The sequence below is a fragment of the Dermacentor variabilis genome, chromosome 7 (genome assembly GCF_050947875.1).
Source record: "Dermacentor variabilis isolate Ectoservices chromosome 7, ASM5094787v1, whole genome shotgun sequence".
Classification (NCBI taxonomy): Eukaryota; Metazoa; Arthropoda; class Arachnida; order Ixodida; family Ixodidae; genus Dermacentor; species Dermacentor variabilis.
In genome coordinates, this window is record NC_134574.1 from 32,393,864 (window position 1) to 32,409,413 (window position 15,550).

Genomic DNA, 15,550 nt, shown 5'->3' on the forward strand with positions numbered 1-15,550 from the left:
CAACTGCACATTAGTTTGAATTGAATGTTCAAACTACAAAGTCCATATCTAAGGAGATTTTATTCTGCCAGATGTTGACTGATGTACAGGTTTAATTAGAACTGGGTGTGCCCTAGTTTTTGAAACGCCGTTCTTTTTTTTGTCTACAGCTGTAGACTGCAATAGCTACAATAGGACCTGTTTTTGAGCGCAGCACTTAGGCGGCCGACCTGCGGCAAGCGTCGGTGTCCGAAGCGGCGTAACCAAATGAACGAACACAGAGAAATATGCAAGCAAACACGGGCTGCAGTGGGGACTGAAAAATGCGAGGAGCAAAGCGGAAAGTAGTGTGCAGCGGAACCATGAAGCAGAAAGTTGAGGACGGTATGGCTAATAGTATAGCGAAAGCGTGAGAAGAAACGCGCATTACGGCTACGATGAATGCAAGATGGCGCCAGAGTAGCATGCGTCGTCAGGTAGATTTGTAGGCGACGGCTGCTGTTATTCGAGCCCACGCGTCAGCTACACAATGGCTTTCGCGATGGCCACGTTAGCGAGACAGGCGCGTCAAACTTCACTCCGTTTGCAAAGTACCGCATAGACAGAAAGTGCGCGCCAGCAAATATATTGCAAAACGAAAATACGTATACAAGTGCGTTCAAATTTTGCACTATGGAGCACCGTATTCGTGGGTGAATTTTGTTTATTAAACGTTCCAGTTACTTCGTTGCGTGATGCATCTGATGTACTTCTTCCGGTCGACTGTGGCATCGTGAATTCCTGCTCTCCTTTCATTCGGCTTTCATTCAGACTTGATTTCATGCAATTTCTTAATACATGCACCATTGCGGATACTACTGTGTTTTCTTGAATGGAATTGCTCTAATTTCTTGCATAGCAATGGTGTTATTTGAGGTTTCATGAGGTTACATCAACTGTACAAGTGCTACGTAAGAGTATATGGCAAACTCCTGTGGAAGCAAAAAGTAATTCCTGGGCTGGCTTTTGTTTAAGCTGAAATATTACTTGCACAGGAAGCAATGGTTGCACAAAATATACAAGGAAACGAATTACGAATATTGGTAGCAAAGTTTACAAGTTCCTGAACAGTAGTCAAGCGTATATTACGTTGCGATTAAACTCGTTACCATGAAAAGTTTGATATCCAGATTGTTTTAATACATTGTTCTCTGCACCCGTCAGACCACAATTAGAGTTCGTTTATAATGTGTTGGATTCTATTAAAGCCCATCAAAACATCCTAACAGAAGCCGTCCAACGTCGTTTCGTCCGCACTTACTGCGACACATGTACCTTGCTGGTGAAGCAGCGCACAAACACGGACACAGTGGAGACAAGTAGGAATAGACGACACTCGCTAGTGTCGTCTATTCCTACTTGTCTCCACTGTGTCCGTGTTTGTGCGCTGCTTCACCAGCAAGGTACTATGATCACTCACCAACTAGCCCAACTTTCCACGTTACTGAGCGACACATGTATTCGTTAACACCGATAATTTCACTGCCCGAGCCTGTTAGCTAACCTAAGTAAGGTTTCTTCGCGTGACAGGGGAATCGCACCTGAACTAAAGTGTTTGCAGCTTGTGGGGCGTGGGATGACTGATTGACATGTGCTATTAGTATCGTTGCAGTTTCAGATTCTGTCACTGAAAACTGTGTTGACGTGTCTTGCTCAGGAACGATGTTTTACCAGAATATTTCTCTAAGTTGCCTCATAAGACGGTTGCAGCAGCTGCACAAGCCATTTCATGAGACTTGCATTCTGTTTATTGTATGTCTTCGTAAAGTTGGCGAACGGGGATGCTTGATGTAACTGACTTCAGCCAATACATAATTTTAATTTTCTTATACAAGCTCATGATTTCTACACTTACTTTAGCGTGCAATATTTGTGAAAACGCTGGTACGTTTTCATATTTTTTTATGTTCACGCTCTTGTACGTACCAGTGACCTGTCGCCAAGACTTTACATATGTTGGTAGACACTGAAGTAAAAAACGGACAATCCATTTCTAGACTTTCCGAGAGCTGTTGCTGATGCATTATTTAAGTTGGCAGCACGCCATTTTCTTGTAACTAACTTTCGAGTTATCGCATTGACAATAGCCTGATTCTTGAAATAATGAATCAGTGACAGAACAAAATTGCCTATTGTGTTGCGAGTGAAATGTACCATTACATTCAGAAGCAAACATGACTGCGTAAGTTTCTTAATATGAAGGTCTTGTTTTGTTTTTTCTAGTTCAAAAGACTAGACTGTTATCTGCCATTACCAAATTCAGTGCAACTAACCTGTGCAACCAGTTTGTGATCTAAGCAACCTCTAAGCCTTTAAAGAAAAAAAAATTGGCAGTGGATTCATTCTTTCGAATGACTGACAACGTCATTGCAATTAGCAATATTTCCTATGACGAATGTGTTTTGGAGATAATATTGTCATGTTGTCGCTACTGCGTAGAACACCCTGTCGAAAGCGTGACTTCTAATGTGTAACTGTGTAACGGGCGAAGCTGGGCCAAGAAAAAAACAAGTTACACTCAAATCCCAACGACAGCGGCGAGCACAGTTGGTGAGCGCCGCAATCTGATCTGCAGGTCAAGCGCTTCGACTCTTATGAATGACTTGTCGAGGGTTCCAGTGCAATCACTGTTGCCCGCTTCTTCCAGAAAGTACAGGATCAGGGGCCCTATAACGTGAAACTATTCCAATCTCCTGACGTCAAATTTTAGTAACCGCTGGCACAAGCCTCGGGTGGTGATCCACAGGGTTGTCTGGACAAACCAATCAAACACGCTCCTCGTTTATAGGAGACAACTTTTCCTTGCTTTAAAAAGGAATAACATTGCCTACAGTGAGCGGCTTCTCTTATCTAATTGACTGGCCAGAGGCGAGGAACATCCTCAATAGGACAGGGATTCAATGGGGCTGAGCTTCTGCAGTGAAAATCAATAACCGGGTGAAGGGGGTCGTGCCGGCATGTGCGATTGGTCCGCTTTCCCTAACTTAGCTTTAGGTGGCTGGTCGAAAATCACGGCAGCATGCTGCAGAAGGTTAAGAATGCAGCTAAAGCAGACGCTCAGCAAAGAAAAGTTGGTAGAGCAAGGTCATAAACATGCCTAAAGTGCTTGAAAACGTTATACGGCCACACAAAATGGTTTATTGTAGGTAAATAAACCCATGGTCTCCAGCAGGTCAGTATAGCGAGTGGCGGAGCGATCGGCGGCAGCCATCTGTTATTTTTTTTAGAAGGGTGCTCTGTTTTGAGGCGTAATAATGCATTTTCTACCCGTACGCTTCAATTTGACGCGGTGAGTTTTCGCAGTTTTGTGACGTCGCTTGACAGGCTGGTGAAGTCAGTGCGGCCCGAAATCTTTTGACCAATAGCCGAGGGCTAATCGCGAAAAGGGGGTGAATCAGATACAACTATTTTTCGTTCGGTCTTATCATGTATAATCAGTCTGTACGCGTCATATCAGAGGGGGAGCTATCGCAGTTTTCCAGACGTCACGTGACAGACAGGAGATGTTTTGATTGTTTAAAAAAGTTCAAGAAAGCGCCGCGCCAAACTACATTAAACAAACGAAAGACGTGCAGGAAGCCGCGACAGCCTTGGCTCTTCAATCCGGGAAAGGCTAAACGACTACTTTCTCCGACTCGCGCTCGGCGGTCAGGGCTTTCTCGTCCACTCTAGTTTCTAAACACGCAGCTCCAAATCCTTCCTTGTTACTACAGGCGAAGAAACAGGAGGTCATAGCATAGCGCGGTTCCCGGACCACGTGAAAGATATAACCAACCAAGCAGGTTGCAACCTTAACTAGTGGACCAACTGCCTGGCGCGTGGATTCACGAACCACGCCCGAGCTAACGCTCCTGTTCTGCCAAAGGATTGCCCCTTCAATAATACTCTTACCACCTATCACAAAATTACGTCGCATGACACGCACAGCAGGAGGAAATTCCCTCCACCACCCCAGTCCGAAACTGAACAGCGTCCAGGCCGTTAGTATAAGGCTCATATAGACGAGTTCCTACCTCACCCCCAGACCTCTTAGTTGGATGGCCCCCGGTTTCACGCATAGGTGTTCCAATGCGGTCATACATTGTGCGCCTTCGACCACATGCTCTGGCTGTGCCCGTACAATGCGGGCTCGGAACTTCAATACCAATCCAAGTTGTTCGCCTTCCTGAAGAGCACGGAAGTCACGCAGCAGCTACAGGCCGTCGAGAGGGCCCGAAACGTCGCTGAGAGCCAACACCAACCTGTCCCGTCGTGGGCGGAGCCACCGAATTGTTTGGGGGACCTTCCCAGCAGCTCCTGTCGCTTGTCCGTCAGTGCGAGCTGAATCTGTAGGGCGAGGCTGGATAACAAGGTCTCCCATCGCTCAAGGGTTAGGGGATTGGGGGTGTTGGTGGGAAGGGGAGGATGGGGGTCTTGCGTTCCGTGCACTCTGCCAAGACGTGCGGCAGGGTGCCCTTTTCTCTTTTGCAAAAAGGACAGAGCATATCGCGTTCCGCAGGTTACATGCGGTTCATCAGTACGGGATGCGCAAGTGATCCCGCCTGCGCTCGACGCATGATCGTCGGTTGTTGCCTGGTGAGTTTGGGACGCGGTTATGACAGCATGCACCTTTCCTCTCGGTACATCCGGGTAATGTCCCGAAAGCTGGTAACCGGGTGCGGTAGCTCTACCGGCTCGTGCTCGGCCCGGAGTGACATTTCTCGGGCATGGTAGTCAACGATAGTGTTGCCTGGTACCTTCGAGTGAGCCGGGACCAACACGAACTCTATGGCTTTTCCCGGAGGCTTGCGCTTGGATAGAATGGGTCGGGCCGCCGAGGAGATTACGCCCTACGGAAGCGTCCGTAGGCTGTCTTTGAGTCGGTGACCATGGTGTCGGCGCTCGGCTGCGTGAGTGCGAGGCAACTGTCTCGCACTCACGAGGCAGTTCAGCGCATCCCTGAAGACAACAGACCCGGCAACTGCCGGGTCTGTTGTCTTCAGGGATGCGCTGACAATCAGCCTGTTTTTTGATGTAACCACTACCGCTGCACGGTCACTGTGTTTTCGGAGCAAGACGTCCGCGTAGGAGACCCTGGGTTCTCTTCCAGCTTCCAGCTTATGCGCTATGGCTCTGGCCCACGCGGTGCGCCTGTCGTCGTTTTTGCCCGGCGTCATGTTCCGGGAAGGGGTTTCGTCTGAATGGTCGTCTTCCAGTTTTCCGGAAGGGTCTTCTTGATGGGTACTGGCTTGATCTGCCATCATATCTTGCGTAGTACGGCTCGTCCGTATTCAGTGTGACTGAGCTGGATTATCTGACTAGAGAGGTGGGCTTCGATGAGCTCCTCCATCGTATTCTGGGCGCCCATGTCTAGCAGACTTTGCGTGGACGAGTATATGGGCATGCCCATTGCGTGCTTCGCTGCCTTACGAAGCATCGTGTTTAGGGTGTCCCTATTCGTCTTCGTCGGCTGGAGATAGCTAACCGGCGATACGACGAACGCACGTACCAGGCGCATAGCCTCGTCTTCATTAAGGCCTCGGCTTCTGTTAGATAGACTCGGAATAATACTAAGTATCTATTCGGTTGTAGCCTTGACTTTTGTGCCGGTGGCGTGTGCCGTCCCGTCACTCTGAAGTAGTAGGCCGCGAATCTTAATCTGCTGTGTTTGGCTTGATGGCCGTTCCGTCGAAGGTGATGATCACGTTGGGCGGCAGCTCCTTCTTGGATTTTCCCGGTTGGATCATGAACAGCTCTAATGTCTGGGGAGCGCAGCTCAGTCCGACGTACTGTAGTAAGAATATACTCAAAACATGACTGCCGTTTCGACCTGCCGATGTTGCTTAGTGACTTTGGCGTCGCGCTGCTAAGCACGAGGTTTGGCGATCAAATCCCCGTGGCAGCTGCTGAACTTCGACGGAGGCGAAATTCAAGAACACCCGTGTACTATGCATTGGGCCCACGGTAAGGAACACCAGGTCTTCAAAATTAAACCGGAGTTCGCGCCACAGCAAGCCTCATAATCAGATCGCCGTTTTGTTGCGTAAAGGTTTGCCATTTCATTGTCATTTCAAACTTGACATAACTTAAATAATAAATTTGCCCAATAAAGAGGAGGCGGAATAAGGGCAGCAGCTCAAATCATCGCACAGTCTTGCTACAGGGGAATCATGAAAGTTTACCTACAGCATCAAAAATATTGTTGTAAAAATTACTTGAGCCTTCTAATCGTTACTTGTTTATGTTATGCGATTGATATAACATGAAACACTGTTCAACAATTCACCAATTGTTCAATTGACGTTGTTGCCATGCCTGTACGAAGCCTTCATTACGCCTCGCCATATCTCAGTCATGGTTTGATGTGGTATTTTGTAGAAGTGTCACGCGTATGAAGGCAACAGGCGGTGATACCAGCGAAGCCTCCCAAGGAACATTCCATAAAACTATTTGGTTCCGTTGTCCGCTGGCTTCACAAGATCACGACTAATCTAATCGGGCACCTCGATTTCCATTCTTGATATTTTTCTTTCTTTTCTTTTATAGCAAAACTGTTAGCCTCTAGTTGGTCAGCTTTTTTCGTGTCGTCTTCCGCAGGGAAGATTGAAGATCCCAGACGTAGTGCCGTAGTGGGCCAACGCGCGGTGCAGGTGAACCGGGCTTCAAGCACTCAGGAAAGGGAATCAAAAACTGAATACATTCTTTGGAATCACGCATACAAGATACAGAACGGCATTCGTTTTTATAAGCAACTAGCAAGGAAACCTCCCAATTGATGATAAGGCAATCGCGATAACAGTGTGAAACACGTAGGGTTTCCTGTATGCGTTTCCTGGTAAATATTACTGTTGCGGAAGATGCCGCGACAACGGCAGCTTGCGACATGGAAGTGACGTGACCAGCATTTCGTATGCAAAAGAAACAACCGAGCAACTGATTTCATTGTTTTTGGAGCACCGCTATGGGTAGGCAACGCAAAGTTAGGACTCCTGAGGAGCAGCTTGAATAGGAGGAGCGGCAAGGGCAAAAAGAAACGACAATACAACCAGTGGTGGCGTGCTGTCAAAATTAGCATTAGTGCCATTAATCACGTTAACTTAAATTACCATTACTATCAATACTCTAAAGCAATAAAACATTGCATAAGCTATCACTATAAGTATTGGTGATTTTCAATAGCTTGCCGGGCAACCATTTTCGCAGGACCGGGTTGGAGAGTCACATTTTTACAGAAGCCACCTCGGCATTTATCATACCTTTGGGTTAGTCACTTTGTTCCGCACTACCCCAATATTTCTATCACCGTGCATGTGAAAGTTCTGATAGCACAGTTTGCTTGTTTGAAATGTGACCAAAGTACACGTCCGCATGCACGCACTCGTGCAGATACGAAAGCCCAAGCGAGCTCAATTGCCACATCGCTCACCAGCACAAACATATCAGGAGCTTCGTGAGCACTTAGTCAGGTAATCACTACAAGCTTTCTAAACACTACACTTCTCTTTGGAGAAAACCCGCTGTCACCGGTGGCTCCCAACAGCCACTGACACAAGAATCGGTAGGAAGCAATTTTCCATTCCTTCCATAGCGTTGCAGTTGTCGGACATTGCCAAAATGTACTTTCATTTTCCATAATTAGGAATTCTTAGTGAATACACGCCACTTTGATGGGTTGAGTATTTGCGGTTGTACGACGCTTTGGTGATTGGGCACAGCCTGAGAAAGTTTGACGAGTAGCCATAACGTCAGAGAATATAATTTGTTTTCGTTCTAATCTTGCACAATTAATGTGTAAACATAATTTGGAGTTGGAGAGTTTTCGCAATTTAATGACATCTCATGAGAGTCTTGCCAGGTGCACGGGGCCCCAAACTGTTTGACCAGTCTCAGAAGGCTAATGGTGCCAACGAAACACCATCAGACCTAACTGGCTTTACGATGTCGTGTCCCTTATTTATTCTCCATATTAGTGCAATTGGCTGTCGCGAATTGTGACGCTGGCAGCATTTGGGTTCGCAATGTGTCCTTCAGCAGCACGATGAGGCCCGTCAGGGAGGCATTCAAATTAGCGATTACTAGCTCGCGATCCTGATATAAACATGCACTATCAGAAGTGTCGAATTTCGCTTCATGAACAAGACCGTAGTTATTTGTAGAAAATTTGGAAGTGAATGGTGCGGTCAGTTGTAAACGACTTATCGCCTCAACTTCATAGATTGCCTTCCTGGCTCTTTGGAACTGTTTTTCACTGCAGTGAATATGAAATGACTGCGGATATAAGAAATTACGGGTGGGATTTTTTTTTGTTCCGGTGCTCTCTTGCACTTTGCAAAGTTTTCCAAGGTTTGGTTTCTAGGACTTGCATTCGACGAATCATCTCGCATTTTTCAAAATCTGTTTATTCCCCCGGTATTCATAGCAAATTTCTGCAGAAACCAACCACTTTACAAAGACCCAAAATAGTGCAGCAACCACTACACAAAAACATACACCGAGAGCACCTACCGCACATACGAAGCAAGTGAAAACTATTTTAAACATCCTTTTATGCATATGTGAATGGTGTATAGTAATGTTAAGATGATGCTCATGGTCGCTGGTTTAGAGAAACACTGATAATTCCTGGGAGATTGTGTTATAATAAATTTATGAAATGTTGATCCTTGACTCACCTAGGTGTGGCATTTGCAGTTTGAGAAGTTACAGAGCTCCAGTGAGGGATTTACGTACTCTACTGATAAATGTAAGGAATGGCTCAAGTGCTGATAAAATCTCGGCATTTGTTGTTCTCCGTTACCCAAGAAGAATCATTTAAAATATTACACACAATAGTAACTGCAACAATGTTTATTTTGATTATCACAACTCACAAGTCTGTCATGCGATGTCACGAAATTGCGAAAGGTCTCCAACCCCAAATTGCGTTTACACATTAATTGTGCAGGGTTAGATCCAAAAAAAGTCTCGGGCCGTGCCCAATCACCAAACCGTCGTACAACCCCAAATACTCAACCCATCAAAGTGGCGTGTATACAATAAGCATTCAAAATCATGGAAAAGGAAAGTACATTTTCGGTATGTCGGACAACTGTACCGTTATGGAAGGAATGGAAAATTACTGCCTACTGATTTTTGTGTCAGTCGCTGTTTCGAGCGACCGGTCACAGCGGGTTTTCTCCAAAGAGAAGTGGTGTCTAGAAAGTTTGGAGCGATTACCGGACAAAGTGCTCATTAAGCCCCTGAAATATTTGTACAGGTGAGCGATGTGGCGATCGAACTCGGTTGGCCTTTCGTATGTGCGCTAGTGCGTGAATGGGGAAGTGTACTTTCATCAAATTTCAAACTCGCAAACTGGGCTATGAGATCATTCAAATGCACGGGGATTGCAATATTAAGGTTTTGCAGATCATAGTGACTAACCCAAATACGTAATAAATACTGAAGAGGTTTCTCTAAATATATGACTCGCCATCCCGGTCCTGCGAAAATTGATGTCCGGCAAGCTGTTGAAAATTACCACTACAGCTGCTGATAGGTTATGCAACGTTTTATTACTTTAGAATATTGATAGTAACGGTAATTTAAGTTATCGGTAGTAATGACACTAATGGTAATTATGACAGCACGCCACTGCTGCTCGTATTGTCGTTTCTCTTTTGCCCTTGCCGCTTCTCGTATCCACGCTGCTCTTCAGGAGTCCTAATTTTGCGTTGCCTACCCATAGCGGTGCTCCAAAAACAATGAAATCAGTTGCTCGGTTGTTTCTTTTGCATACGAAATGCTCCTGACGTCACTTCCATGTCGCAAGCTGCCGTTGTCGCGGCATCTTGCGCAACACTAATATTTACCAGGAAACGCATACAGGAAACCCTACGTGTTTCACACTGTTATCAGGATTGCCTTATAATCAATTATGTGGTTTCCTTGCTCGTTGTTTATAGAAACGGATGCCGTTCTCTATCTTGTATGCATGATTACAAAGAATGTATTCACTTTTCGATTCCCTTTCCTGAGTGCTTGAAGCCCGGTTCACCTGCACCGCGCGTTGGCCCGCTACGGCACTACGTCTGGGATCTTCAATCTTCCCTGCAGAAGACGACACGAAAAAAGCCGACCAACTAGAGGCTAACAGATTTGCTATAAAAGAAAAGAAAGAAAAATATCAAGAATGGAAATCGAGGTGCCCGATTAGATTAGTCGTGATCTTGTGAAGCCAGCGGACAACGGAACCAAAGAATTTTATGGAAAGTTCCTTGGGAGGCTTCGCTGGTATCACCGCCTGTTGCCTTCATACGCGTGACACTTCTACAAAATACCACATCAAACCATGACTGAGATATGGCGAGGCGTAATGAAGGCTTCGTACAGGCATGACAAGAACGTCAATTGAACAATTGGTGGATTGTTGAACAGTGTTTCATGTTATATCAATCGCATAACATAAACACGGAACGATTAGAAGGCTCAAGTAATTTTTACAACAATATTTTTGATGCTGTAGGTAAACTTTCATGATTCCTTTACAACAAGACTGTGCGATAATTTGAGCTGCTGCCCTTATTCCGCGTCCTCTTTGTTGGGCAAGTTTATTTTTTAGGTTATATGAAGTTTGAAATGAAAATTGCATGGCAAACATTTACGCGACAAAACCGCGTTCTGATTATGGGGCATGCTGGGGCGGGAACTCCGGTTTAATTTTGAAGCCCTGGTGTTCCTTACCGTGTGCCCGATGCAGAGTAGACGGGCGTTCTTACATTTCGCCCCCGTCGTAGTTATGCAGCCGCCACCGGGATTCGTTCCCGAAACCTCATGCTTAGCAGCTCTACGCCAAAGTCATTAAGTAACCTCGGCGGGTCGAAACAACAATATTTTTAGTATATTCTTACTACAGTAAGGTACTATCATTAAAACATGTAGCTGGCACCCGCAGCCACTTAAGCCAACGGTTTTTCGCTTAATTATTGCATCAATTCCCGCTTTATTGCAGCTAACACAAAATGCTTTCATCGCAAATACACCTCGCTAGACAAAACATCAATTCTTATCACAGCGCTGCATGTAACAATAAAAAAAACGTAGCCCGCGCGCCCGGTCAGTGGTTTCCACAGCGGCTGCTAACTTGAGGGTGCTGAACGACACGAATTGTATTCGCATGCGGCGCACATGCAGCTACGGATTTTAAACATGGAAATACTTGGGTTTATTTGAAAGTGTATTCAACTCATTTTTGCATTGAAAAATGATACGACAACTTTTCTGTTGGTAGTCCGCTATAGCGTAATTATTAAGCATTTATCTCAAAGAACATCGTCGCTATACAGCCTCCTTGAAACAAAATATGTATGCCGAAGTCCGAGGCAGCCGATCATCTAATTAAGCGAGTTTTCCTTTTTCCCTGAATGGTCAGTAACTGTATATGGAATATTGGAATGCAAGGAATGATCTATCAAGGGCGCGAAGACCTCTTTATACTTATAAAATATTTTCGATGATGCACGCACAAATTCTCTACGTAATATTTGAGATGCGCTATAGTAAATGGTTCAGTGGAGCAATTTTTGATGTCAACTTATTTCTTTCTAAGTTGTCAAAAGTAACATGTCGTCTAGCTCCAGACAATTACTTACCTTCCAAACCACAACTAAAGAGTCACTAGGTGGCTTTGGTATAGACTAAAAAGCATTATGCTTAAAGGGAAATTGCGGGTTCAGGCTTCCACATGAGCAAAACTTAACTGCAGCCTTGCGTGTCAGGTGGCACGGAGTCATCCGCCATGAGTTTGAATGCATGCTTCACCTCGGAGTGATTTGTCCGTTCCCATCAATTGGTTTTTACCTCTCCATCTGGTTCCAAAGCAGGACAGTGGCGACTGGCGGCCTTCTGGTGATTACCGAGCTTTGAATCGCATCACTACTTCAGATCAATATCTCCTTCCCCGCATACATGATTTCGGCGCTCGTCTCACGCGATGCAAAACAGCAATAATAGCCGATAGACGCGTTAGATAACTCCAGAAAATCTGTGAAAAAAATATGACACCATCTAGATAACAGAGACTATGAAGCATTTAGAGCCAGGAAATAAGGAGTCCATCATTCTTTCGAAAGCTGCCGGGGCATCACAAAGGCCTAGCGGTATAACCTTGAATTGGTAGAGGCCATCATGTGAAACTAAAGCAATTTTTTCGCGGTCCATGTCATCTACTGAGCTTTTCCAATAGCCTAATCGGAGCTCGATGGTCATTAAGGGTTACGGACTGGATTACAAGGGAAGGGAAGCGTAGCAGGGGGCGGCAGAAAGTTAGGTGGGCGGATGAGATTAAAAAGTTTTCAAGGACGACATGGCCACAATTCGTACATGACCGGGGTTGTTGGAGAAGTATGGGAGAGGCCTTTGCCCTGCAGTGGGCGTAACCAGGCTGCTGCTGCTGCTACTGCTGCTGCTGCTGATGATGATGATGATGATGAATCGGAGCTCTATCGATGAAAATTACTTGGCTCCATGCAAACAGTCCAAGGCGCCTTCGATATGCGGCAGGACGTAGAGATCCTTGAGTGTGATTTTTTTAGGTGTCTATAATCCACACAAAAGCGTCAAGTGCCGTGGTTTTTCTTGACAAGGACAACAGGGGACGCCCAAAGTCTGCAAGATGACTTGATAACGCCTTTAGACAACATCTTATCGAATCCTCGTTCTATCACTTGTTCACAATGTGAAACACGGTCCAACCAGCGTCCTTTCAGATAGGCTGTTCTGGTGTAAATACGATGGGGGACCGCCGATGTGTGGACTAAAGGGCGGCCGTCAATGTAAAAAAATGTCACTCTATGTTTCCAAAAGACGGTTCAGGTCAGCAGCTTGTTCCGGATGAAGATCTGGTGCAATCATCTCGCTGAGTTTGTCTGTGAGAGTCAGTGAATGGCACGTTTTGTAGATGGGGACGGAATTTCGGCGTCAAGAACAGATATCTCTCAATGGTTCACAGTCGAGATATCGCCAAATGACATGCCTCTGGGAATAATTTGAGTCGTTCAGTTAAAATTGAACAGACGAAGCAAAGCCTGAGTGCCTGTAACAGTGAGCCCAGTATGGCGCCGAACCAAATTTCTTTCAAGTAGATGTCAGCGGTGGGACATCGTACATAGATGCCGTCAAGAACAGATGGCGCCGACAATAGAGTGACCTTCGTAGTGGCTGGACGCGACAGACTTCGGGAGAGCATGACCATGGTTGCGTGACAAGTGGACTATAGGAGCCGTGGGGCAGTTCAAGCTAAATGAACTAGACGTACAATCAAGGATGGCTGAATGGGAGGATGAAACGTCCGAGCCGATTATAAAGTCGTTATGAGATTGTTCTAAAATGGCAAAAAACGTCCTTAGGCACCCTGTGATAGCAATGCGACCGGTGCACAATAATTGTAAACGCCTTCTTCTGAGTGGCACCTCTCTAGATTGCACCGTAACAATAACAACCTGCATATTCTGGATGTATGAGTCATCGTGCTCATAAAGACAGATAGCTCTTTATTTTATAGCAGACAGTATGCCGGGAGACATGCATTTGCCTTTTAGGGCCAGTAAAAGCTGATATGCGCCAAAATGTCGAATGACCTTGATATATTTTTGGCATATTTGTTTTGTTTATGGCTCTATGAACACTGTGCCAGAATAGACCAATGGTGTATGTCTGATCAATTCTGCAGAGCCACAGCTGTCGCAGGATGGGCTTGTATTTTGACGAAGGTGGTAGAGGAACCTGTTTGTGTACGCCATGCCAAGTCAACGCTGACGCTATACAACTTTTAAAGTGAGCAGCAGGCGCAGCGCGCATTAGGGTCCGCCACACGCCCATCGCCACAACCACTTAGGGATCCACACTCACCACAGCAGTAACGTTCTCCTGAGAGTGCTGCAGTTGCTTAATACTATCGACTTAAATTTTGGAAGAGGGAAGAACAGAGTGAAGACATGCTCTTTCGTGAGCTGAAAGAACTCGGAAAAAGACTTGAATGTTTGTCATGACGCTGTGTGCGGGCTTCATTCGGCTGAGCTGCGCAAACAAAGCCCACATCTACGACAATTCGCGATGCACATCTTTGAGCAACGCCAGTACAACAGGCTCTACCACTAACGCTTAATAACGAATAGCCTGCATTGAAAGTCAGGCTGACCCCACCTACAGCAAGAACGCAGCGCTAACGACACCACGGCTACGAAATCTCATGCGGTGTTGTACGTCGATAAGCATGCAAGTGTTCGCTACATTTAGTCTCCGCAAGCACGACTGACGTACTTTAGCAAATTCACTTTCCATAACAGCGAAGTCAATGTAGGAATAATAAGCGGGCATGCCGAGCTTTCTCTTGTCGCCAGGAACTAAGCAGTAGGGGTGTGCCCGCTCGGCCACTTCCAACGATGTCTTGTGCGGGTGAACGGGAACGCGTTTACATTTGCGCTTTAAGCAATCAGAAAACCGTTCCCAGATTAGTTTATCAGCACCGGTGACAAGAATTTCGAGGTTGGGATGTCGGAGTAGGTCGGAGTAGGTAGGAAAGCTGCCCTTTCCATGTACGCAAGCACGCTTATTTCCGTATGAAGCTGTACCACCTACAGTTAATGACAACAGGCGTACAAATGTAACTGCCTATAGATGTGCCGCTGCGGGCCATATAACATAAAGCGTAAAGGCAACCATCAGGCTGCTACATTCGTCTCACTCCCCCAGTGATGCTGTACGCAACACGATTGGAGTGCTGACGGACCATATAAAATAAATTAGTTTCCACGAGGCCGAAACAGCGGTAATTACAGGTGTGCATACGGCTGCAGAGGCCATTGTAAACGAACGAGCAAGCGCGAATCTGTAGGCGCTGAATGTGACGTCAACTTTCCCGACAGCGAATATGGCGGCGCCAACGGGCCCGGCGTTTTAGACGGGTTCTGATGTCGTGAAGTGTCGTCGTAGTCAATTCGGAAGACTTTATATATGTTCAGGGGGAATGTTGTAAAAAAATATTACTAGCATCCTGAACGAAGAACGCAGACGACGTTCCTGTTCTTTAGGAATATGGCATAAAGACGAAAGATGGAATGTCAATCCTAACAGTCCACATTTCTTCTGACACATCAAAAGCGCACATAAACTACTTCATGCGTACTTATTTCTTGGGTGTTAAATTTGATCACGTCAGGCTCGTGAGTACTGTCCAAGACTTGAATTAAACATTCCAAAACAGCAGAATAAATGGGTTATCTAGTTCGTGATAAAAGAGTTTGGTCTCATGTGCTTCGCCAACGCAAGTCAGCCAACCACCGTGCACAGGTCCAGTAAAGATTTAACTTTAGCTAAGGATCTCTTTGAACTACAAACGGAAAGCTTCAGTCTTTACCACAGTCATCACACAGCAGATATCAATATCGTTTCAAATAAATAAAGTTTTGATACAGTGCACTGAAATGCTTTGCTGTCATTCATTCTAGGTAGTCAATTGCTCAGTCATTCAAGCCTACGTCCCATCGGTCTATCGGATCAAGTGGTAGCATAAGTACGT